The following is a 24,322-nucleotide window of genomic DNA, read 5'->3' as shown; positions in this document are numbered from 1 at the left end:
CAGAGGCTGTACCCTCTGACCCTAGACTCTCTCACTATTGGAGAACGGCTGAGAGGATCCTAGGGGTCTCCCTACCATACACCAGGGGCATTTATCAGGAGCGTACGCAGGGCCCTTAGTATTATCAAAGATCCCACTCATCCATCCAGCATCCTCTCTGACAGTCGACCATCAGGCAGGAGATGCCGATGGATTAAGACGAGAATGGTCAGAACAGGAAACAGCTTCTTATCTCAGGCCATTAGGCTTCTGAACTCTTTGCTGCATCACATTCGAAGTGTCATCGGATAATTTGTACTATACCCTACAATATTTATACACTTCACTTTGTTTATGTATGCATAATCCATAGAACCAGAGAACATTACAGCACAGAAACAGGCCTTTTGGCCCTTCTTGGCTGTGCCGAACCACTTTTCTGCCTAGTCCCACTGACCTGCACCATATCCCTCCATACACCTCTCATCCATGTACCTGTCCAAGTTTTTCTTAAATGTTAAAAGAGAGCCCACATTTACCACGTCATCTGGCAGCTCATTCCACACTCCCACCACTCTCTGTGTGAAGAAGCCCCCCCCCCCCCCCCCCACAATGTTCCCTTTAAACTTTTCTCCCTACATCCTTAACCCATGTCCTCTGGTTTTTTTCTCCCCTAGCCTCAGTGGAAAAAGCCTGCTTGCATTCACTATCAATGCCCATCATAATTTTATACACCTCTATCAAGTCTCCCCTCATTCTTCTACGCTCCAGGGAATAAAGTCCTCACCTATTCAACCTTTCTCGGTAACTCAGTTTCTCAAGTCCCTGCAACATCCTTGTAAACCTTCTCTGCACTCTTTCAACCTTATTAATATCCTTCCTGTAATTCGGTGACCAAAACTGCGCACCAATACTTCTGCAGATTTAATTCTTACTTTCCTAAGTTATTGTGTGTTCTGTGTGCTACAGTGCTTTACAACCTCGTCCCGTTTGGCAGTACACATGTATATAGTTAAGCGACAATAAACTCGACTTGAAAACACTCTATTCAGGCCTTATGGGATCAAGTAGGCCTCAATGAGATTCTGCACCTTCCGAAACCTGTGGAGTGCAGGCCCGGAGCTCTCAAATGCTCCTCATATCTTTTTCCTTCCCAATAATTCCTCTGAATGTCCTCCGGACCTTCTCCATGGCTAGCACTTAGATACCTGGCCCAAAATTGCTCACACTATTTAATAGTTTAATTTAATATCAGAGGATGTATACGGTATATAACCTGAAATTCTTACTCTTCACAGACATCCAAGAAACAGAGAAAAAAACTCAAAGAATGAACGACAGAAAAACATTAGAACCCCATAGCCCCCTCCCCCAAGACGCACCAGTAAAAGTATCAACCCTCCCCCCTCCCACTTGCTCCAGCAAATGCACCGATCTCCCACCACCCACCATGCAAGCAACAGCAAAGCACCCAAAGGGGCCATGAGCTACAGTCCATCGAAAGCTACTGCCCACCCCAACACTTCGACATCTCAGGCAGGCCCCCACTCTAGTGAGGGGAAGAGTTATCGCTCCCGTCGCAGCGAGAGGGGAGGCCAACAGCGCGCTGTCAGCCCAGTATCTCATCAAGCCTCTGCAGTACTTCCATGCTTTTATATTCTAGTCCTCATCTGGGCAGAATGCCCCGACTAAACGTGCTTTGCGCCTGACGTTCAGTCGTTTGCAAAAGATCCACAATCCATGTGTTGACAGTCACCGAGGGTAACTGAGTTGCGTGACTGGGTGATATTATCTGCACAGCTGGAAGAGCACAGCCAAAATTATTCAGGATTACCCTTCCCTCAACACGAGCCCTCGAAGTGCACGAAGCTGATAACATTGATAATGCAACACGCTTCGGACGTGCAGATACACTGCGCGCGAGACAAGTTACTTTCGGTAAATAAAAGACTTGGCAGACCAGTTGCAAGTTAAAGACGAGCTCTGAGATTTCAAGTATTTTCTTCCCTTTAGCCAAAAGAACCTCCACAGCATTTCCTTGTAAAAATAATAAAGATTTAAAAGTCTTGTTCAGTTGTTGGATCCAGACCAAAGCAACAGCCAATTCAGTCGGCTAGATCTACAAACAACGCAAACAGAACTTTTTTTTTAAAAATCCCCGTTCCAGTTACACTAGGTTCATTGGAAGTTGATTCGAAAATGGTGACCTGGTGTTAACACTCAAATTTCCTTCTGGGCCCAATATTCAGAAGCCCGTTTACTTAGAGTCTGCCAAGAGAGGCCTTGCAACATGTTGAGGTTCTACCTTTGCATTCCCTTTTTAAGACCACCTCTACGTCCTGGATAAAATTGGAAGCCACGGCTTCCATCTGGACATCTGATCCTTTAAACAAAAAATCGCTATTTTCTGCGATTTTCATCGGGACGGGCTGGCTCTGAATCCTGAAGTCAGCGAATGACACAGCCCCCAAGTTGAACTGAACCAGACTATTCAAACTAAATTTGAACATTCCTAGACTGTTTTAATGACTCTGTGGTTTGATGTTTCATACTCTGTGTGTCTTTCACTCGTTTTTCTTTGCTGCTTGCGTGACCAGTTTCTCTTTGCGCGTCGGGTGTTTGATGTTTTTACTGAACGGGTTCCGTGGTGTTTCTTTTGTTTCGTGGCCGTCTGGGGGAAGATGACTCCCAGGGTTGAATACTGCGTGCATACTTTGATAATAAATATACTTTGAACTATCTGAACTTGGCTGAAAATCATAAGACATTTACAATAATCCTGAAGATTCAAGAGTCTAAATCAAACGCTTACCCTAATGGAAACCAGAAGTATCCAAAATACCTCTTCGCTCCACACCTCTCGGCCTCTGTCGCTATCTCCATCCCTCCCTTCCCCGTGTGGCTCCATCTGACCATCCGCACCTCCTCACCTATCGCTAGCCACATCTTGTCTCACCCCTCTCTCCTCTTCATAGTGGCTCAGTATACACTCTCAGTCTGGACGCAGGATCTCCTCCTGAAACCTCAATCATCTCTTTGCTGCCTCACCTGCTGAGCTCCTCCACTTTCTACCCCTCTCTCGATGGTCACAGCTCTTTTGCGGCTCAATGTGGACCACGGGGGTTGTTTACAGCGCCAGTGAACAGGGCCCAATTCCTGCTGCTGCCTGTGAGGAGTTTGTACGTTCTCCCTGTGACCGCGTGGGTTTCCTCCGAGTGCTCCGGTTTCCTCCCACGGTCCAAAGACGCAAGGTTTAGCTCGTTGTGTGCATGCTGTTCTGGTGCTGGGCGCGTGGCAACACTTGCAGGCTGCCCCCAGCAGATCATTCAGACAATGTTGGTCATTAACCTCCAAGAGGACCACAGCCTTGTCGTGGTTTGGAGGCTTGTGTGCCTCAATGACCTGGAGAGCTTTGTTGGCTGGGGTCAGGGCTTTACGCTTTGGCTCTTGGTAGGGTCACCCATGCCAAACAGGTCAAAGGGTAGAGGCCAGACTAAGAGTGGTCAACCGGTCCTCCAGGCTCAGGGGGTTCAGCTCAGGTCTAACAACCGTGACTGGTAAAAACAAAATTGTTACGGAAACAGCAATGAAGAATCCTTCTACATCTGAGTGCGATGGTATTCCTAAGTCTCCACCCAGGAATTGTGTGACTGACAAGAGTGAAAACCAAGAAGAATCTACTGACACAATGAAGGAAGCCCTGAACATCACCAGAGATGGAGGATCTTCACTGTTGTCCTAAACGCCAGTGGCATAACGGACAACAAGATGGCCGTTGACACAAATTACTCAGCTCCCAGTTTGCTTTGATGTGCATGTGACAAATAAAGCTAAGCTTTACTTTTACACCTACACCTCCAACTATTAAGTGGTTGTGAAACATCCCAAGCTTATGGTAAGTACAAGTTGTATTAAAGTGGCAATGAAAACTAATCTGAAACTACAGGAGCCACAGGACTTACACCACCAGGTTCAGGAACAGTTACTACTCCCTCAACCATCAGGCTCTTGAACCAAAGGGGACAACTACATTCACTTGCCCCATCCTTAAGACGTTCTCACAACCTATGGACTCACTTTCAAGGACTCTTCATCTCATGTTCTCGATATTTATTGCTTATTCATTTCTTATTATTTCCTTCTTTTTGTATTTGCAGCTTGTCGTCTTTTGCACACTGGTTGAACACCCAAGTGGGTCATTGATTCTATGATGGTTATGAGTCCATTATGGATTTATTGAGTATGTCCACAGGAAAATTAATCTCAGGGTTGTACGTGGTGACATATACTGTATGTACTTTGATAATAGATTTACTTTGGACTTTGTAAATATCACAATAGTTTTTATTGTCACTGGGAATGTCTGGTATGGCGAGGTGGAGGAAGTGGCTACTGCACAGGATCAAAATAAGCTGCAGAAAGCTCTAAACTCAGTTAGCTCCATCATGGGCACTAGCCTCTGTAGTGTCCGGACATCCTCGAGGAGCGAAGCCTCGATAAGGCGGCATCCATCATTAAGGACCCTGAACTCTTGGGACATGCCCTCTTCTCATTGTACCATCAGGAAGGAGATACAGGAGCCTGAAGGCACACACACTCAACGATTCTGGAATAGTCAGACCACAAGACCATAAAATATAGGAGCAGAAGTAGGCCATTCGGCCCATCAAGTCTGCTCTGCCATTCAATCATGGGCCTATCCAATTCTTCCAGTCATCCCCACTCCCCTGCCTTCACCCCATACCCATTGGTGCCCTGACTAATCAAGAACCTATCCATCTCTGCCTTAAATGCACCCAATTAATGCAACTGGGTTCTTAATGTAATTTACCAGATTTTATTATGTAGTGCAACACACTGATGCTACATAACAACAAATTTTACAAAACATGGCGCTGATATTAAACTTGATTCTGATAGTGGATACAAGACATCTTAATTTCCCTGGTCACATGTTATATAGACCGGCAGGAGCTTAAAAGATCTACAAAATGCATCAACTGGCTAACCTGCATTCAAAGCAACTCCAAGCAAGGTAAACAGTTATTTACTCTGAAGGGCTTCTTTCACCTGGTGTCTTTATTCTGCATTCTCTTTAACGTCTGGTTCAACCTGAAAATGTGGAGCTGTCAGCAGTAAACAGGATTTCAAACAGCAAGAGGAATTCTATTGTGGTTGATGTCTTAATTAGCTATTCAACTCTGCCCAGCTTAGAGCCAGCTACAGCTGCACAGTAAACTGCAAAACTCATTTAAATCCTGCAGAGTGTTACCTTGGCTCATACAACAATCAGTGATAACATCTATTATCAGAAGCCTACATGTCACCGTATGTTATCCCGAGTTTCATTTTCTTACGGCATTCACAGTAGAACAAAGAAATAAAACAGAATCAGTGAAAAACTGCACACAGAGACTGACAAACAACCAAGGGACAAAAGAATACATATTATGCAAATACATATTGTGCAAATACAAATAATCAATTAAACATTAATAATGATGTTTGAAAGAAAGCCTCCAAGAGGTCTACAACCTTGTTATAGGGTTTGGAGGCTTGCGTGCCTCAATGACCCGGAGAGCTATGTCGGCTGGAGTCAGGGCTTTGTGCTTTGGCTCTTGGTAGGGTCACCCATGCCAAACAGGTCAAAGGGTAGAGGTCAGAGTAAGAGTGGCCCACCAGTCCTCCAGGTTTGGGGGTTTAACAACCCTGACTGGTCAAACAAAATAGTTACAGAAACAGCGATTAAGAATCCCTCTGCATCTGAGTGCGATGGTATTCCCGAGTCTCCACCTGGGACTCACGTGACTGATAGTAGTGAAAACTGAGAGGAAGCTACAGACACGATGAAGGAAGCCCTGAACACCGCCAGAGATGGAGGATCTTCATTGCTGCCCTAAATGCCAGCAGTCTAATGGCGTAAGTAAAAAAAAAAATAAAAGATAAGACAAAAATAAGTTAATTAACTAATTGATACTGAAAACAAGTTGTAGAATCATTGAAAGTCAATCAATAGGTTGTGGAATCAGCTTACTATTGAGATGAGTGAATTTATCCAAGCTAGCTCTCAAACCTAATGGCTGAAGGGCAATAACCAACGTACCTTATAAGGCGTTCACGTATGCGTGCGTGCACATCGTTTGCTACTAACACACAAAGGAATTTAAACTGTACACAAAAGGTTGTCACCCTCTACCTCATTGGCATGTTCAGTATATTTCACGATCGTACACAATCACATTTCCTTTTCCGGTTTCTGATGCGGACGGTGCTGACAACGTGGGGTTTGTGATGATTTGTCTGCAGATTTTAGAACTGGCTTATTTATACTGTTTTTATTGAAGAAATTATTGAGTGCGCACGTTAATGTCACTGGGCACAAAATTGCACTGCACAAGATTTGCATGCACACTGGTCATTACAAATTAGAGGGAACATTGGCAATAACTGTTTCTGAATCTGGTGCTGTGGGACATCAGGCTCCTGAACCTCCTGCTCGATTTTTCATGATGGATGGGGCATGGTAGAGGATTCATTCCCGAGGGGGCATGTTGGAAGGACCTTTGAAATTTGTGCTCTTGGTATAAACATGAGTTTGTATTAGGAACTCTTGGATTCCTGCAGAAGCCCAACCGATTACCCACTCCCCTAAAGGGGCCACTGTATACACTTTGACCATAATATATAGGAACAGAATTAGGCCATTCAGCCCATCAAGTCTGCTCTGCCATTTGATCGTGACCAATTTATTTTCCCTCTCAAACCCATTCTCCTGCCTTCTCTCCATAAAACTTTGACACCCTTACTACTCAAGGATCTATCAACCTCCACTTTAAAGATATCCAATGAATTGGCCTCCACAGCCGTCTGCGGCAATGAATTTCACAGATTTACTGCCCTCTGGCTATAGAAATTCCTCCTTGTCTCGGTTCCAAAGATAACATCCAAGAGAAGTTTGGTTAAGCAAATGATGGGTGGGGTATGGTCCAGGTGCGGGTCGATGGGGACTAGGTAGGATAACAGTTTGGCACAGACTAGGGATTCACGACTTGCAAGGGACGTCACCTTAGGATATAGGAGCAGAATTAGGCCATTTGGCCCATCGAGTCTGCTTCTCCATTTCACATGGCTGGTCCATTTCCCTCCCAGTCCCAATTGCCCGCCTTCTCCTCGTATCCTTTCTCGCCCTGACCAATCAGGAATCAATCAACCTCTGCCTTGTCTGTGTATTGAGGTGGGCACTCTGGTTCTAGGCTCTCTCACAAGTCCTGTTCTGGTGGTGTCTACATCCTGCTCAAGATGGACCATTCCAAACTGTCCACTTGAGTGGCTCAGTATACAAGTCACCGTATCCAATAGCAACCACTGGCAATGAGTGTGGGGCTGTAACTGTTGGCCCGACCAACGACTTGCAGCATCACTCATTTCCAACAAGGACTGAGAACGGGACACTTCAGTTATGAAACTCAGATAAGTTGCGCAAAGGGCATGGTTGGAAAATCACGGGCCTCAGCTGCTGCGTAATTCTTGAGAAAAGAGCTATGTCGCTATTTGACGTACACTCAATGGACACTTCGTACCTGCTCGTTAATGCAAATATCTAATCAGCCAATCATGTGGCAGCAGCTCAGTGCATAAGAGCATGCAGGCAGGGTCAAGAGGTTCAATTGCTCACACTAAACATCAGAAAAGGGGAGGAAATGTGATCTAAGTGACTTTGAACCGTGGAGTAATTATTGGTGCCAGATGGGGTGGTTTGAGTATCTCAGAATCTGCTGACCTCCTGGGATTTTCACGCACAACAGTCTCTAGAGTTTACAGAGAATGATGCGAAAAACAAAAACAAAAATCCAGAGAGTGGCAGTTCTGTGGGCGAAAATGCCTCGTTAATGAGAGAGGTCAGAGGAGAATGGCCAGACTGGTTCAAGCTGACAGGAAGGCGACAGTAACTCAAGTAACCACAAGGTACAACAGTGGTGCGTAGAAGAGCATTTCTGTACATACAACACACGAAACCTTGACGTGGACGGGCTACAGCAGCAGAAGACCATGAACATACACTCAACGGTCACCTTATTAGGCACCTAGTAAAGTAGCCACTGAATGTATGTGACATAACTGTTGCCCACTGACCAACGGTACATCACACCTTTGTTCCTTGGTTCACTGGTCAATTCCTCGTAAGCCCCCAGATCGCACCGGCGCACGACCGTGGGACAGTATCACCCACCCGGGGTGCTCGCAATGGAATGGAAGTGGCGACGGACTGACCTCAAACGTTGTAACTCGACCAAGAAGGTATTTGCTGCTGCATCCCTTCCTGTACAAGACCCTGGATGGCAGAAACTACATGAAGGAAAAGTTTACTGCAGTAGAACTCAGCTGATATCTGTATAGACCCATACCTACAGGGGACGCCAAGAGAGGCTAGAGAATAAGTGTTCCCTCCTCCCTTTACTATCAAGTGCCAATTAAGTCGCATTACGATCAGATTAGCAATGGATTTCTGAAGTTATTGAAACAGCAACATTTGTTCCTTTTACCTTATAATTACAGAAACAATATCTTCTCTCTATATTAATTTTAGCTGAAGATTAGCTTAATCTGTTACATGTACATCGAAACATACAGTGAAATGTGTCTTCCGTATCAAATCAAATCAGTGACAGGGGTGGCAGTTTCCAATCCTCGACACGCTTCCAGTGCTAACATAGCATCTCACTGACACTGACCCGTACGTCTTAGGATCGCGAGAGGAAACCGGAGCAGCCGGAGGCACACGCGCTCACGGGGAGAACGTACAAACGCCTTCCAGGCAGCGGCTGGAATCGAACCCGGGTCGGCGATCGCTGGTGATGTAAAGCGATCGGACTGGCCTTTAGATCCCGACCTCCCCACCGTGCTTCCCTCAGTGAAAACCTGTCGAGAGGCGGGTGTGCTCGTGCGCGCACGCGGTTGGGTTAAGCAAAAAAGCAAACATTACCAGCACACTGCGACCACGTCTGCAACGACCTGCACTGCGTTCGAGCATCATTTCCATAAAGACACTGCAACGTCATACATTATTCATTCAGACGTACTCGTGAGTCACTGCAATGGCGTGTTGATCAGAATAAATACACAATTCAAACGACTGCTTTCAAAGCCAGCCACCGAGGCAGCTGAGAATTTCCCCGCTTTAGAAAGCCAAACAGCTGGATCTTCCCTAATCTAATTGTCAGTTATGCATGTTTCAAGGCTGCCAGCTTTGGCAAGGGCTGATCTAGGCACTAAACAAACTAACAGGCGCTAGAGAGACTGCAGATACTGGAAAACCGGAACAGCAGCACTCACCAAACGTAGGAGGAACTCAGTGAGTCAGGCAGCATCCAGGGAGGGAAGTGGACAGCTGATGGGACTTGGCCGAAAGCGTCAATTATCCATTCCCCTCCATAGCTGCCACCTCGCCTGCTGAGTTCCAGTGCTTTCTGCGTGGCAACAATTGTCTAAAGATTAGTTTTTAATCAAAGGCAAGAGTTGGAACTTACACGTGACCCCCACCACCCAGGTCGTGCCTTGCTCTCATTGCTGCCGTCAGGGAGGAGGTACAGGAGCCTGAAGGCAAACACTCAGCGATTCAAGAGCAGCTTTTTCTGTAGAACATACAGGACACAGAACCGTACAGCACAGGAGCAGGCCATTCAGCCCACAATATTGTGCTGAACCATCTTTAAAAAATCAAAAACACCCAAACACTCATCCCTCCTACCTACATCATGTCCATATCCCTCCATCTTTCTCACATCCATGTGCTTATCCGAACGTCTCTTAAAAGCCCCTAATATACAACGTTTGTATTTGCCTCTACTACCATACCAGGCAGTGCATTCCAGACATCCATGACTCTGAGTAAAACACCGACCCCTCACATCACCCTCGAACCTACCCCCAATCGCCTTCAATGCATGCCCTCTGGTAAACTGTAATTCACATTTTTCCCCTCTCTATTATCGCGTATTGCATTGTACAGCTGCCGCAAAGTCAACAAATTTCACGACGTCTGCCGGTGATATTAAACCTGATTCTGTAATCAGAGCAAAATGTTCTCCTAATAAACCCCCTCCTCTCGGGAGAGATCGACTGTAGTAGAAGCTGTCTCAAGACCACAATAACAAAAGGCTGTGTTAATAAATCATTCTCCAATGTTTCCCTTCCTGGAAAAAAGTATCACGCTGTTTGCAAAGACAGATGTTTTAAAAAAAACCCCACAAATACCGTTAGTCAGGGTCAAGCCGCATACCTGCGTGTGCAAAGCATGCCCCGGTAAATCTCAAATCTCCTGAGCAGCAGATTCTGACCCCTCGTTGTCTTGCACCTCCTTCACGTTGAGCCAAGACCCCATTCTGTCAAGTCCGAGCGCTGGCTGGTGTGCTATGGTTGACTCATTAAAAGAACTCACCCACAGGAATTTTTCTTTCCTCAGAAATTCCTCAGAAAATCAGAGATTTGAAAGTAGTGGGGGGAGGAAATCTCTTACTATCTTTCCTTTCGGTTAGTCCTGACGAAGGGTCTCGGCCCGAAACGTCGACAGCGCTTCTCCCTATAGATGCTGCCTGGCCTGCTGTGTTCCACCAGCATTTTGTGTGTGTTGTTGTTTGAATTTCCAGCACCTGCAGATTTCCTCGTGTTTGCGTAGTAAAAGAGGTATGGCTTTGGAGGAAGCATCAACTCTTTGAAGAAGAAGCTGGATATGGAGACAGTGACGAAAGAAAGACGTACACAGAATCTGGAATTCACAGCTTGAAGGACGGATGAGGCCAAGATGATACTACTCTTGATTAGAGCTGAGAAATGGAATTAGCTGGCATGGACCTGAAGGGACAAATAGCCTCCTTTCCCATTTTAAACACCAATGATTTTATGACTTCATAACTCAATTGATTCTTTCCAGCCCCACATCCCTCAGGAGCTTACCATGTTCTAAAGTATCAGTGCCTGAATCTAATTATTCCATTACTGGAGAAAGTAATTGCCTGTCTTATAGCGCTGCAGTCACAGAGAAAGTCTAGAGTGGGGAGATAAATAAGGAGAAGGGGCCAAGATGAAGTAGCTTGAGTGAGCAAGAGTTCATCTTTATAATCAAGGGTTCATCTCATTCACTTTTAACTGACCTGGAAGTATTTTAATATTTGAGGACAAGTGAGGAGCGAGTGAGTAGCTTCAGGTTCCTGGGTGTCAAGATCTCCGAGGATCTAACCTGGTCCCAACGTATTGATGTAGTCATAAAGAAGGCAAGACAGTGGCTATACTTTATTAGGAGTTTGAAGAGATTTGCATGTCAATTACACTCAAAAACTTCTATAGTTGTACTGTGGAGAGCATTCTGACATGGAGGGGCTACTGCACAGGACTGAAAGAAGCTGCAGATGGTTGTAAATCTAGTCAGCTCCATCTTGGGCCTACAAAATACCCAGGACATCTTCAGGGAGCAGTGTCTCAGAAAGGCAGCATCCATTATTAAGGACCTCTAACACCCAGGGCATGGCCTTTTCTCACTGTTACCATCAGGTAGGAGGTACAGAAGCCTGAAGACACACACTCAGTGATTCAGGAACAGCTTCTTCCCCTCTGCCATCAGATTCCTAAATGGACATTGAAGCTTTGGACACTACCTCACTTTTTTAAAAAAAAATATCCAGTATTTCTGTTTTTGCACTTTCTTAAATCTATTCAATATACCTAATTGATTTACTAATTTATTTATTATTATATGTTTTATTTTATTTATTTTTTCTCTTTCTTTTAGATTATGTATTGCATTGAACTGCTGTTGCAAAGTTAACAAATTTCATGTCACATGCCTGTGATGTTGAAATGCCGGTCACGTCACCTGACTGTGATTCTGAAATCTTTGCAGAGAGATGATTTGTTAAAAAGGACGTGAATCAAGGCTGATGACTCTTCACAGAGGGCCCTGTGGGACTAAAGTGGTAAAGATGGTAGCGTCTTTTTGGTGCTGCAGTTACATAGTGTGGAACACCAGCAACCTTCAACCTGTCGTCAAGACAGACATTTTAAATTACCTGCAGTTTCTGGTTTTAAACCGTTTGTACTTAATTGTGTCAGCTCCTCCCATCTCTGATTCCCAGCAGTGCACCACCCTGACCTGAAAATGTATTGTCCTCTTTGTCAATTCATTCAAGTCCTGAACCCCACTGACTAGCTTCCCCGCCATCAGACAATCTACCACACTTCAAGGTTCAAGATGGCTGCTCTCCACGATTTTCTTGAGGGCATTTAGAGGTGAGAAATAAATAATGGCCTTGCTGGCAAAGATTGGTGAATACAAATAAAAACTTATACTCAATCTGCAAAAATTTTAATTGACGTTTCATTTGGGTTTTGAAGAAATGCTAAATCTCTCTTTCAGGGGATTGGCCATTCAGAGGGATTGTACCTCTGACTAGAGAACATAACAAGCACAAGATGCTTGAGGAGGAAGTTCTGGTTATTGAGACAGATTTATAATGGAAGAGGTGTTAGATGATGCGTGGTGGGGTGGAGATACGTCTCTACCAAAAGGAGGTGTAAGGTGCTCCTGCCTTCTGCTAGTTTGCCAGCTGCTCTTGGGCAAGGGGTAACACCTGCTTAGCCCCCCGATGAGGATCACATGGAGCAAAGGGAACAGGTGGTGGATGGTCGTATGAGCAGCTGGCATGCATCACAAGTCCTGGTTATATGACCACTGACGCCAGGCAGACAGTCTCTGAAGAGTATTGATAATGGCCGGGGTCACCCGTCTTGTAAAGACTCTGCCCTGAAAAAGGCAATGGCAAACCACTTCTGAAGAGAAATTTGCCCAGAACAATCACGGAACCATGATTGCCTACGTCATATGACATGGCGCAAAATGATGATGTCACACGACGCATGATGATGTACTGACCTAGTGAAAAGCTAGCCTCACATTCCATTCATACAGATCAAATTATTACACAGAGCATTGAGGCAGAACAAGGTAAAATTAATAACAATAACTAGAAAATTTCCACAGATGTACCATTCAAAGCATTCTGACTGGTTGTATCGCTACCTGGTATGGCAGCACCATTACATAGAGTCTTCACAGCACTGTTGACTCAGCCAGCTCCATCAGAGGTTCAAACCCCACCTCCCCAACATCAAAGATATCCTCAAAAGGCATTGCGTCGAGAAGCTGGCATCCATTATTAATACCTTCACCGTCCAGGACATGCCCTCTTCTCATTACCACCATCAGGGAGGAGGTACAGGAGCCTGAAGACCCCTCTCCTCATTACCACCATCAGGGAGGTGGTACAGGAGCCTGAAGACCCCTCTTCTCATTACTACCATCAGGGAGGAGGTACAGGAGCCTGAAGACCCCTCTTCTCATTACCACCATCAGGGAGATGGTACAGGAGCCTGAAGACCCCTCTTCTCATTACTACCATCAGGGAGGAAGTACAGGAGCCTGAAGACCCCTCTTCTCATTACTACCATCAGGGAGGAAGTACAGGAGCCTGAAGACCCCTCTTCTCATTACTACCATCAGGGAGGAGGTACAGGAGCCTGAAGACCCCTCTTCTCATTACCACCATCAGGGAGGAGGGACAGGAGCCTGAAGACCCCTCTTCTCATTACTACCATCAGGGAGGAGGTACAGGAGCCTGTAGACCCCTCTTCTCATTACTACCATCAGGGAGGGGGTACAGGAGCCTGAAGACCCCTCTTCTCATTACTACCATCAGGGAGGTGATACAGGAGCCTGAAGACCCCTCTTCTCATTACTACCATTAGGGAGGTGGTACAGGAGCCTGAAGACCCCTCTTCTCATTACTACCATCAGGGAGGTGGTACAGGAGCCTGAAGATGCTCAACATTTGAAGAACAGTTTCTTCCCCTCTGCCATCAGGTTTCCGAACAGTCCATGTTCCAAACTCAGGAACACTATCTTACTTTTCATCTTTTGCACTACTTATTTCTCTTACATTGTAGCTATTAACAATTTGGTTTGCCTGCACTATACTGTTGCCGCAAAACAAATTCCATGACTAAAGTCATTCACAATAAACACAGCTCTGAATGCAGAATAAAGTGTAACAGCTACTCTGAAAGTACAGTGCAGGTCACACTGGACAACAAATTTTTTTTTGGACGTGCTGCTTCCTCAGAATTTTTTTTTGTATTTAAGATAAACTGCTTGGAGCTGAACATAATTTCAGGCTACTTGTGTCACGTAGGAATTTGTTGAAATAAGAAATTAACTTTTATTGAATAGAATGCACGTAATTGCATAACAGTGCTGACGCTTTGCAATAGATCAACAAAGCTAAAAATGTTTTGATGATGACTTTCATTTGTACTCAGTGTCTGAGGCTTCTCGTTTAAGTGTCCAACAATAATCAGCCAATATTGATGGATTCCAATTGCCCTGATACCGTTTCTCCATGACCACAATGTCCTGCTGAAACCTTTCACCGTGCTCGTCACTGACGGAGCCAAGATTTGCAGGGAAGAAGTCCAAATGGAAAGGCAGAAAATTAATCTTTAGTGACACGTTGCACTTCATGGTTTTGTATGCTTGAAGCATGTTGTCAACCAGCTCTGTAGTTGACAAGTAGACTTTCAACAACATCGTGGAATGCCTTCCATGTGATTTTCTCCAGTCCCAACAGAAGTTCTTTGAATTGCCTGTCGTTGATGTCCTGTTTGATATGTGGACCAACAAAAATGCCTTCCTTAATCCTGGCATCAGTTATTCTGACTTGAACTACGAATTAAAATAAATATAGACATTTCAAAAATATGGTGCATGATAGGGAACTCCCCTGGTGATTTTCATGATCAGCAGCCCAAATCTATAAAATACACCCAAAAGTATTTAGGAAGCAAAAGGTTTGTTGTCCAGTGCAATCAATGAGGTGCAAGGTAGATTGTGAGATCAAGAATCTAGCTATCGTCCTAAGAACCCATTTAATAGTCTTTGATAGAAGCTGTCCTTGAGCCAAGTGGTACATGCCTTCAGGCTTTTGTATCTTCTGCTCAATGGACGAGGGGACAAGAGAAAGCATCTCGCGTAGGACCAAATCTTTAGCATAGCGGGTGAAATGCCAAGTTTTGAGCTGGACGCTGTTCTTCCGCACTTGCTCTTGACAATCCGCTGAGCCAAGCGGAGAGCATTCCATCGTACTCCTGACTTGTACATCAGTCAACACCCTCCAAAGTATTTGCTGTGACATCGAGTGAAACTCGGAACCTACTCATGCTTAGCCTACTGTTAGATCAGCGTGACACTTTAACGCCGCTGTAGCAATCCTCCAAAAGCCCGCTTGCCCTGTCAGCGCTGTTTTTATAATTGGCTCCCTCAGAGATGTTTATCAATCTTCTGGCCTTCTGTTGAGGCTCAGAACAAGGAAATTTATCCAAAAGATTAAATGTGGGGTTTTTTTGAAAGTCTATAAATGGAAAGTAAGATAGAGGATATCCATATTCGGAAAGTTTTCAGATTCTGAGGTGGGACTCCAGTGAATTGCCTTATAATTCCAGGTCTGTAGTCTGTTCCACCCCTTCCACACACTAAAATATGCCTGCATCTACCACAGGGTCATAACACTTTAAATACGGGTATGACCAGAATGCTAGATAATCTTTTTGGTAAATTATTCCAGGTGGGTAAGAAAGATAAAGGGCTGGCTTCACTTATCACCTTCCAGCTCGCCTCTTTCACCCCCCCCCCATTTTATTCTTCCCCCCCCTTCCTGAAGAAGAATCTTAGCCCAAAACGTCGACTGTTTGTTCATTTCTATGGACGCTGCCTGACCTGCTGAGTCCCTCCAGCATCTGGAGTGTGTTGTTGCTTTGTATTTCCAGCGTCTGCAGACTTTCTTGTGTTTATAGTGTCGAAGCTTGGCCAGGCACATGACCTCACAATCTACCAGGTTATCATCCTCACTTCATTCACTACCTGCATTGCATTCTACGCATACCTATTGCATTTCGTTCTGCATTATTATTGTTTTACCCTGCTCGAGCTCAATGCACCGTGTAATGGCTTGACTCCTATGAGCAGTATGCAAGACAAGCTTTTCACTGTCCCTCGGTACATGTGAGATAGTAAACCAATCCCAATACTATTTGCCTCAGTGAATCTCCCTGCGATTCCCCAAAACTTCTTTCCCCGTCACCAATTTGCCGTAGCGTCACGGCCCCGCCGATTCCCGGCCGGAGTCACCGACGGAAGCGGGAAGGTTACAACATCGAGACGGCGGTATTCACTGCTGCTGAAAGGCGACCCTCGAGTCGGGGGGTGGGGGGAGAGCACTCGAAAAAGCAACGCTGCAGATTGTGACACTGAGCTGGTCTCCCTCTCACCTGCTGCAGGAGCAATCGCTCGCTCCCTCTCCCCCCTGGCTATTGAGTGCGAGAGCCAGCCTGAGATGCCAAAACATTGGGATGGACAGCGATTTCTTTTTGATCGACTCAAGATCACGGACTCTGGGGGCTTTGCTGCGGCACGGTGGGTGGTGGGGGTTGGTGCTTTGCTGCTGCTTGTGTACGGGAGCAGGGAGGGGGGCTTTGGGGTCTAATGTTTTTCTGTCATTCATTCTTTGGGTTTTACTTTTTCTGTTTCGTGGATGTCCGTGTAGAGTAAGAATTTCAGGTTGTATATTGTATACAATATCTGTACCAGTGATAGCCACAGGAATTCCTTCCGTTAGCTACAGAAAAGGTTGGATGTTGTGCCGATGTGCAAGCAAATGAAAAGTGGTGAGTTTTACCGTGAGGGATTGTGACAGGTCTACTGATCGTAATTACCACTGGTCAAGGGGTGAAGCTGCATGCACCCGGGGACAGATTTTGCTTGGCACCGAATTATTTTCCAGGAGCTGCTTTTTCATGCCACACTGCCTATAAACCTATTAATAGGCTGGGTTAGCACTGCAGGCGTGTTCATGTAATTGGCAAGTCGTGCCAACGTCCGAACGTTGATCAGCAGGCAGTTGCGGGCATCAATTGTTACACAGTGTGGTCAGAGCCGTCTGCATTACCACCAGTGTTACAGTGGCATTGCAGAGTCACAGATCCTCTAACAAACTGGGAAGAGCACACCTGGAATATTGTGATCATTTCTGGGTCGGCCTCATCATTTAATTAATTAATTATTTTATTGAGATGCGGCACGGAACAGTCCAGAGTGAAGAAGGCATCATCGTTTGGCACTGGTCACCGATTCCAATTCTTGACCCATTTTAACGCTGAACTCTTCGCGTAGCAGTTAGCGTGCTGCCCCCAGTAATGAATAAAAATTACGCAAGCCATTACCATCCCATGTGGCCTTCTTCAGATGAGGATCAGAAGCAGGCCATTCAGCCCATCATGCCTGCTTCCCCAGAAGACCATAAGAGAATTAGGCCATTTGGCCCATCGAGTCTGCTCTGCCATATCATCACGGCTGATCCATTTCCCTCTCATTCCCAATCTCCTGCCTTCTCCACATATCCCTTCATGCCCTGACTAAACAAGAATCGCGTGGCCAGGTGGTTATGGCGTTCGTCTAGTTATCTGAAGGTGGCTAGTTTGAGCCTTGGCTGAGGCTACGTGTTGTGACCTTGAGCAAGGCACTTAACCACACATTGTTCTGCGACGACACCGGTGCCAGGCTGTATGGGTCCTAATGCCCTTCCCTTGGACAACATCGGTGGTGTGGAGAGGGGAGACTTGCCGCTTGGGCAACTGCCGGTCTTCCATAAACAAAACCTTGCCCAGGCTTGCATCCTGGAAACTTTCCAAGGCGCAAATCCATGGTCTATCAAGACTAACAGAGGCCTACAATCAAGAATCCATCAAGTTCTGCCTTAATTTTCACCCAATGACTAGGCCTCCTGTAGCAACGGATTCCACAGATCCAGTGCCCTCTGGTGAAGGGAATTCCTCTTCGTCTCGGTTCCAAATGGATGTTCCTTTATTCTGAGGCCGTACCCTTTGGAATTAGGCTCCCCCACTATAGGAAACATCCACTCTAGATGCCTTTCAACATTTGAAAGGTTTTCATCCCACCATCATTCTTCTGAACTCCAGAGAGTAAAGGCCCAGAGCCAGTAAATGTCGCCTTTCAATCCCAGAATCATTCTCAACCTCCTTTGAACCCTCTCCAATGTCAGCACACCCCTTCTTAGATAAGAGACCCAAAACTGCTCACAGTACTCCCAGTGAGGCCTCACCAGTGCATAATAAAGCCTCAACATTACTGATCCTTGCCTTTATATTCTAGTCATGTCAGAATGAATGCTAACATTGCAGATGCGGTTAGGTTACAGAACATTGCACGGGCCAAAAAAAGATCAAAAAGATTTAAAGATTAGCTTTACTTGTCACATGAACATCAAAACATAGTGAAATGTGTCATTTGCATCAACAGCCCGAAGGAGATGCAAGGTGCAGCACCTGCCTACTCCCCCTCCCCCGATCAGGGTCAAGTGACGCCAGTGCACATGACAAGTCCTGGCTACGCGACCACTGACGCCAGGCAGACAATCTCTAAAGAGTGTTGATAATGGCACTGTAAGGGCACTGCCCAGAAGGCAGTGGTAAACCACTTCTGTAGAAAAATTTACCAAGAACAACCATGGTCATGAGACCATATTTACCCACGGCACGTAACGAAGGAATGAACTATGGCACTGTTGTATTTGCCTCCAATACCACCCCTGGCAGAACGTTCCAGGCACCCATCATTCAGTGCAGGGGGAAAAAAATTGGCCTTCGCATCCCCTTTGAGCTTACCGCCCCACCGCCACTTCAAATGTACGCCCTCTGGGTATTAGACAGTTCAAGCCTGTGATAAAGATACTGGCTGTTTATCTATGCCTCCAATAATCTTATAAACTTCAATGAGGTCTCCTCCCTTGATATAAACTTCTCTCAGTTCTCCCATTACGCCTTCTCAGATGACTCCATGACACCACATGAAGACTGCAGAGTTGCCCAACAACTTGGCTGCCCAGCTGATCCGGCCTTCTGACAGCACTGCCGATTGGAGGTTGTTGCCGGCTTCAATAGCGGACCAATAGCGAGAGACGAGAGAGGTCATGACCTTCCTGCGCCACCACTCTGGATGGGAGGCCCAACCGGTCATGGGCAATGTCACAAAATGCACTTACGGGCAGAGCAGCCCAGAGTGAAAACATTCCCGTCTCTCTCCACACCCTGACAACTCGCTGCTAAACAAAGGAAGTGCAAGAGGAAGCCGTGACGGCCGTATCTTTCTGGAGCACATTTGCAAATGTGCTCTGGGCCTGGCATGGCACGAACCTTCAGTATCCAGAAAAACAAGACTGATAAGATTCTGTTGTTTTGCAAATACTGGTGATTAATTATTTTAAAAATTCAGCTTTTCCCACAAACTTTTAAATCTAAATTATATTAGCTTTATATTAAAAGTCTCAAAACACACACACACACACAATTCCATAAAACTGCATTTATATAGAACCTCTTGGAGATAAAGGGAGATTATAGAGCCTCAACAAATGCATACACAGAGCTAATTAAGATGTCCCTTAAAACCTCCCCCTCCAAGAGGATCACATGCTCGTCGTTGGGTTCAGAGACTTGCGTGCCTCAATGACCCGGAGAGCAGTGTTGGCTGGAGTTGGGGCTTTATGCTTTGGCTCTTAGTAGGGTCACCCATGCCAAACAGGTCAAAGGTTAAAGGCCAGTGGTCCACCGGTCCTCCAGGTTTGGGGGTTCAGCTCAGGGCTAACAACCCTGACCGGTAAAACAGTTACGGAAACAGCAATGAAGAATCCTTCTACATCTGAGTCTAACGGTATTCCCGAGTCTCCACCCGGGACTTACACGACTGACAGTAGTGAAAACCGAGAGGAAGCTACTAACATGATGAAGGAAGCCCTGAACACCGCCAGAGATGGAGGATCTTCATTGCTGCCTGAAACCCCAGTGGGGCAAGCGGCCATTAGCAAGTCAAAGCCTCCCTCCAAAGGGAACGAGCACACTACCACAGCCAGCAGAGCTGCGTCCTCACAGGTCCCGAGACGCAGGTTCAATTCTCACAATCCGCTCGTGACTGCACGAGCTTCCTCTGCCTGCTTCGCTCACGCTCCTCCCAAAGACTTTAAGGTTAAATGCCCCTGGAATGCGGGCGGGTGGCAGACGGCTGATGGGAATGTGGAGGGAACAGATTACAATGAAAATCATTGGGGAGGGGGTGAGGACAGAGTGGCTCTTTGAGCCAGCATAGACTCAATGGGCCCAACAGCCTACAACGCTGTCAGGAAATATAGGAGAGAGGTGGAGAGGTTTAGCAAGGTCTTAGGTGTCCATGTGAAAGACACAGGACATCTATTCTTCTCCCCCTCCTGACAGCACGGGCAAATTGGAGCTAATTACTGCCAGAAACCCAGCACTCCCATGAGACACATTGTCAGGTACCAGAGGCTCAATGGTAAAGTACTATCAGAAAGTGCAAACACAAGGGATGTCCCGTTTGCCCATGGGGCTAGACTTCATTTAGTTTCCCCACCTCTCCTGAGAAACTTTTTGTTTTCACCAGGGTAGAAAGGCAAGTTGAGCCTCCTCACTTACGGAGCTCCCCAACTTGTCCGTGCAGAGAAACAGATAGAACACTAGACTTCCGATTCCCGAAATACTTGTAAAGTTCCTGGAATTTTACATCTGAAAAATAATTTGATTTATCAGGTCTTTGTAAAGCAATGGTCCCAGACACAACTGCTTTATGTGCTCACAGTTCAGGAAAGTAGTGGGATTCCTTGAAATTGCTTGGCTCAAGTAGGCAACAGTCAAACTTGGCCCCATGATGAATATTTGGCTTCCTGCCTCCACTCTAGATGACTGATTCAGATTCAGATTCAGTTCATTGTCATTTATAAATCACAAATACAATGCAGTTAAAAAATGAGACAACGTTCTCCGGAATGATATCACGAAAAAGCACAAAACAGACCACACAAGAGAAACCACATAGCCTTTGGTAATCCCCAATCCAGAGTCTGGAGAGGCTGCTGCATGTCGATATCGTGCTACCGTCTTAGCACATTCCCCGGAAAGGAACTACAAATCCATCAGACAAACCTAAAGCTACAAGACCTACACAAAACCACATAGTTACATATAGTTATAGTTAACATATAGTTTCAACAGTGCAGAAAATATCATAATTGATAAAAGACTAACTGACAAAGACCACAATTATAACACATAGTAGAACTGCTAGCATATTATAAGACGGGAGCAGAATCAGGCCATTTGGGCCCATTGAGCCTGCCAGCCCATTTGATCATGACCAAATTATTTTCCATCTCAAACCCATTCTCCTGCCTTCTCCCCACAACCTCACCGAGAATCTATCCACCTCTGCCTCAAATGATTTGGCCTCCATGGCCGTCTGTGGCAATGAATTCTACAGATTCATCACCACCCTTTGGTGAAGGAAATTCCTCCTCGTCTCTGTTCTCAAGGAACGTCCTTCTGTTTTGGGGGTGTGCCCTCTGGACCCAGTCTCTTCCCCCTGCAGGGAACATCCTCACTACATCCACCGTCTAGGACTTTCGATTGATGGCGCTCAGGTCAATTGGGACTGAGGGTAGATAATACACTTCAGGTCAATCACGGTTGGTCTCGATGGCCCACCTTCCCTCCTTGGTGTCCCCAGTGCCAACTGTTGCGAGTGGTGGGTGCCCTGCCAATGCGTGCTCCCATTCTGAATGGAAGGAACACTTGCTCTTAGAACCAAGTACCTTCAGTCAATTTCACACACACACACACTTCTCAAGGTCAACCCATCACCCTCAACATCTTGGACCTGAATATCAACCACACACTTAAAGGGCCCAGTCACTTTACGCTGTTCCCACTACAGCAGGCACCGTCTTGGAAACCAGCCTTTCCTCCATCGACTATACCCCTTGCAGCCAACACTATCAAAGACCCCAGCCACCCTGGACACTCTTTCTTCTCTCCACCGTCCATTGGGCAGAAGATACAAAAGCCTGAAGCATGTAACACCAGGCTCAAGGACAGCTTCTATCCAGCTGTTTTAATACTATTGAATGGTTCCCTAGTACAAGATGGACTCTTGACCTCACAATTTTCAGCATTTCAGCCTTGCACCTTATTGATAGCCTCTTCCTGCATTCTCTGTAACACGCTGTTCTGCCCTCTGTTATTGCTTCGCTTTTGTACAATGTCAAAGCAGCGATGTGATGACATGGCCCGGCCGGAAGGCAAGCTTAAAGTGAAAGCTTTTCACCATACCTCACTCGACAATAACAAACCAATCTGCCCGACGCCTCAAAGCTTTTCCATTGCTGACAAGGCGAGAGGGTGTCAGAACGTTCAGCATGTCCTTGGACGAGTGGCTCCCTGTCAACACTCAGGGATCTCATCATCGAAAGGTGGCTACTGCACAGGATCGATGTAAGCTGCAGAGAGTCGTGAACTCAGTCAGCTCCATCATGGACACTAGCCTTCGTAATAACCTGGACATCTTCAAGGAGCGATGCCTCAAAGAAGGTGATGTCCATCATTAAGGACCTTCACCACCCAGAACATGCCCTCTTCTCATTGCTACCATCAGGATGGAGGTACAGGAGCCTGAAGACACACACTCAATGATTCAGGAACAGCTTCTTCCCCTCTGCCATCCACTTTCTGAATGGGTGTTGATCCCATGAACACTACCTCACTGTACTTGTTTTTATTTCTATCTTTTCACTACTTTATTTAAATTTTATATATATTTACTGAAATTCTCAGTTTTTCCCCGTTATTATGTACTGCTGCAGAGACAACAAATTTCACGACATATGCTGGTGATATTAAACCTGATTCTTTAGAGATTGTCTGCCTGGCGTCAGTGGTCACATAATCAGGACTTGTGATATGCACCGGCTGCTCTATCATCCACCCTGATTTATATATTCACTGTAATGATTATATATCACAATGTACTACGGCTGCATAGCAACAAATTTCATGACATATGCCAGTGACATCACACCAGATTCTGATTCTGAGCTGGTACCCACGCACTCCCTGAACTACCTCTTCATCATCAGCACACTGACTGCAACGTTGGTAAAAATGAATTCAACTGCTCAACCAATTTACTCTGGCGGTACCTCCCAAACCTATCATCACTGCCGCTGAAGAGGACAAGGGCAGTGGGCACCTTGAGAACCATCACCTTGGGAGGAGCCCCCTCCCAGTCACAAAATAACCTCAACTTGAAAGTGCATCACCGTCCCTTTATCGTCACCGTGCCCGGGTTCTCGAACTCCCCGCTCAACAGCAGCACGGGCGTACCTTCCCCAGAAGGACTGTGGTGGCTCTGGAAACTGGCTCACCCTCACCTTCTCAAAGACGGTATGTGGTCACATCCCATAAACAAATTTCACCTACAAACAAGCACCTTGGCTTTTTGCTTCCACCAATAGGAAGCTTCAATGAAAAATAGGCTCTCAATCCAAAAAGCCCCAATTTACAACTACCCTTCCAACCTGAGCAATTCTCTGAACTGTGACTCAAACCTACAACATTTGATTCACACCACCATCCAAGCCAGGGATACAATGAAAGCTCCAACAAAAGCACATTAGTGCTCAAATGGGCGGTATGACTGTCCAAGCTCATTTTGTTTTAGATGAGCTTCCTTGAACATTTCCTTTTTATCTGGTGAGTCACTGGCCACAAAGATACTGAAGCTCCAAGATCTCATGTCTAATATCTATTCCCAGTCTTTGACATCTGGCTCCTGCTTGGCAGATAATCTGCAACACAAAATGCTGGAGGAACTTGGCACTTCGGCTTGAAACTTCAGCTGTACCTTTTTTTTCCCCTTCCATTGATGCTGCCCGGCCTGCTGAGTTCCTCCAGCATTTTGTGCGTGTTGCTCGGATTTCCAGCATCCGCAGATTTTCTCTTGTTCGGGATTTGGTGCGACAATTGTCCGGTCTCAAAGCCCAACCGTAATTTAGTAGAGTGCGTGTTACAGAGTCAGGCAAAGCCAGTTATGACCATCTACCCTGCCCAAAATGTGCAGAAACCATTCGTAAAGAAGAGAACAGTTACATAAGGAGGCTCATTTGTCCCTGTGGAAAATCAACGTGCATATTCAGGAGACAAGAATGGCAAAGACTGGTGGGGAAAGTTGCTGAGCGGAATAACCCACCGATCCTATTCCTACTGTCCTGCTTGCCAACTGCTAGAGATCAAACGCACCAGCTCTCTCTCAGTCCCAAGTCCTGCAAACCCCTCAACCTGTGCTTGCCGATTCACATAGGCTCCTGGTCCAAAAACTTGATTT

General features: G+C 45.9%; 1 protein-coding gene across 5 annotated transcripts in view; it reads right to left on the bottom strand.

Annotated features, from left to right (window-relative positions):
* luzp1 (leucine zipper protein 1) overlaps positions 1 to 24,322 on the bottom strand; it is a 178,625-nt gene that overhangs the window by 148,557 nt on the left and 5,746 nt on the right. The window contains exon 1 of one of the 5 annotated variants that reach the window (XM_073028397.1): positions 8,963 to 9,055. The exons of the other annotated variants lie outside the window; for them this stretch is intronic. The gene's annotated coding sequence lies outside the window, so the exon portion shown is untranslated. Of the gene's footprint in view, positions 1 to 8,962; positions 9,056 to 24,322 lie in introns of those variants that run through there. 5 annotated transcript variants of the gene reach the window in all.

Source organism: Hemitrygon akajei, chromosome 24 (genome assembly GCF_048418815.1).
Source record: "Hemitrygon akajei chromosome 24, sHemAka1.3, whole genome shotgun sequence".
Classification (NCBI taxonomy): Eukaryota; Metazoa; Chordata; class Chondrichthyes; order Myliobatiformes; family Dasyatidae; genus Hemitrygon; species Hemitrygon akajei.
This window is presented reverse-complemented; position numbering and strand designations above follow the sequence as displayed.